The sequence below is a fragment of the Crocuta crocuta genome, unplaced genomic scaffold (assembly GCF_008692635.1).
Source record: "Crocuta crocuta isolate KB4526 unplaced genomic scaffold, BGI_CrCroc_1.0 scaffold197, whole genome shotgun sequence".
Taxonomy (NCBI): domain Eukaryota; kingdom Metazoa; phylum Chordata; class Mammalia; order Carnivora; family Hyaenidae; genus Crocuta; species Crocuta crocuta.
The window spans coordinates 8263264-8266398 of NW_027532002.1; positions in this window are offsets into that span (position 1 = coordinate 8263264).

Consider the following 3135-nt stretch of genomic DNA (forward strand, 5'->3'; position numbering starts at 1 on the left):
GCTACAGCATCTGAAAAGAAGGGAGCAGCACCTGTCACTGGAGTGTGCTCTGGGCTCAGAGAGGAGAAGTGGATGATGCCACTGAACTCCTTCACTCCCCCTACATGCACAGGCCCGGCTAGCTTAGCTGCTCACCAGCAAAACAACCCAGTGAGCTCGCAGCCTGCTAGACCTGACTGGGTCTTAGCCTTGTGAAATGCTTATATGCCAGGAGAACTTTTTAGCAAATCGGAAAGAAGGTATCTAAGTGATGACAGACGAAGAATCAGGGTTTTCAGAGAATTGGATTTGGAGTGACTTAATCAGCCCTTTTTTGCAACACCACCGTCATTGACTCTGACTAATGGTGGGAGATAGGGGGTGATAGGTCAGCTAGTGAAACGTCGCATTAAAGAATGTTTTGGGAGAGACGTGCCCTTCTATGTTCTTCTCCAAATACAGGCAGCAACAAGGACTAGAACTAACGAGAACTAGAACATCCTATAGAAATCCGTCAAGGGGCTGCCTGAATGGCTCAGTCGCAAAGGCATCCAACTCTTGATTTCGATTCAGGTCATGATCTCATGGTTTGTGAGTTTGAGACCGTGCTTGGGATTCTCTCTCTCCCCGCCTCTCTCTGCCCCTCCCCTGCTCGTGTGTGTGTGGGTGTGTGTGTGTGCGCGCGCGCACGCTAGCTTGCTCTCAAGCTAAATAAATAAACATTAAAATGAAATCCTTCAAGGGGCATGTTTTAATAAAGGGATTAAAATGATATAAATAAATATTGATTATTTATCTACGAATGGAAGTTTCCAGATAGAAATTTCGAAAACCAGTTCTATGAATTATTTTAAATACCACCGCCCCTTATAATTTTTAAAAACACTTTCAGAGCACACAATATGACTGCAAAGTTCATGCAAACTCTATATTTTAACTAACTGAAAGCTAAAATCAGGAAGTATCATTTTTTTTATTCTTTTTAAAAAAACATGTATTCAATTTTGAGAGAAAGAGCAAGCAGGGGAGGGTCACAGAGAGGGAGACACAGAATCTGAAGCAAGCTCCAGGCTCTGAACTATCAGTGCAGAGCCTGACATGGTACTCGAACTTACAGACCATGAGATCATGAGCAGAGCAGAAGTTGGATGCTTAACCAGACTGAGCCACCCACGTGCCCCTGGGCAGTATCATTTTTGAAGAATGAGATCTTTTCATTTCCTTTCTTTCCCTCTTATGGCTATAATTGGTAGACTCCGCTTTCTTTTCCATAAAATGAGATACTAGAATTTAGAATATTGTTGCCAGATTTTAAAAAAAATAATAATTTGAAACTCAAGTTGATCATTTAAATATTAACTCCTATCCACTGGGTGTCCTTTGTACATTTGTAACTCGGTGTTTACTTATATACACATAGGGCCATATATAACACTCTAAATATGCCCCCAGTGACAGGACAAAGGAAATTTCAGAGAGGTTCCCCCAATCTTAACTTCTGACTGGAGATTGCATGTTGTTATGTACTTGTATAATGAAGCCATTCTAGCAAAAAAAAAAAAAAATTTTTTTTCTTGCAGTAACAGCACTTGAACTGCATGAAATATTATTGCCAAACTGATATTACAAGGTTTTTACCTCCTGGCATGCTAAGGTAAAAAGCTGGGTTTCATACTTTCCATCAACGAGGACTCAAGGACTCTCATAATGTAAAACAAGAGATTATTTCCCTGGTTAGGCCACACACGCACAGACAGAGATGTGGATGTGGTGGTGTATTTTCTGAATTTTAAAACCCACAAGTCATAAACAGATTTCACGTTAAACGGATTTCCTTTTGATCTTATTATACATGTAGTAAATTTACAGTGAGATCTTCATTCAGGATTCATTTTCTTCAGGCTAGTATGGATTTTAAGAACACGTGAGAAATTAAAACTTCATTCCCTTGTCTCCAAGAGTGGGCTTAATAATAAATAAAATAAATTTTAAAAAATCTAAACTATTTTAAGAATGCTGGTGGTGGTAAACTTGTTATGGTAGCATATTTGGGGCAAGGGAAAATGCCTCGTGAATACCTAGTTTAACATCTGTGGTTTTTAATAATCGTGAAAAATAACATGACTGTTAGAGAGAGACACTAAATATTCGTGAAAATATGGACTTGTCTTTAAGACATAATGAAAACTTGAAGCTTAGGCTGATAGAATATAAATACAATTCTTGTAAGTATAATAATCATAAAACTGTTTATTTCACCTGATAGAATTAGAAAAATAATTCTAATTATTTTTTAAATAAAACGCCGAAAACACACACACAAAAATCCATGGAATAAGAAAAAACAATGACTTGAATAGGAAAAGAGGAGGGCAGACAGGGATGAGGAAGTGTGGCTAAAAGCTGGGAGACTTGCATCCATTGGGTTTTGTTGGGTTCTGTTGGGTTCCATCGGGTTCTGTCACTGACTAGCCTGTGCCCTTAGGTAGGTCAAGCAACTAAGCCTCCTTCTTTCTCCTCTGCTAAGGGACTCATAATACTTGTTTCAGAGGGTGTTGTGATACTCAGATGGGGTGATTCCCATATAAAGTTAGCCATTACCCTTCATCTGCCTAGAATAGAAAATGCTAAATGTTAGGAATGCATTGCGACCCTGAAATAACCTTCCTTTTGGCAAGTAAATTGGCTTAGAGTTTATATTAAAAGTCAACTATGCCTTGATTTGGCAATGCTTAACATTTTGAACAATAAGGTAAAGTGAGGGCAAGCGAGGTAGTTGTAGAAGAAACTGAGAGGAGTCTCCATTGTTCACGTCACGTCTGAGTAGACATAGGCATCTCTGGTAAGTGGGGCTGTTCGTTGTTCACCATGATGAAGATGACGGGGACAGTGAAGGTTCATTGAGCCAATAAAGTGTGCAAGGCACTGTAACCACAGATAGGCAGTGTCGTGCCGAGTCCTCACTACAACCTGATGAGAGAGGTTCCATCCTTAAAGCCACCGACAGTTGAGAGTTTGGGTAACTTGCCCAGTATCCACAGTGGGTGTTGGAGTCGAAGCCCTGGTAGGCTGGCTCTGGAGCCCTGACTCATGATTGGCCTTGGCGCCATGATGGATTTGGGGCACCATGATATTCTTCGGGACCCAAATCTAAAA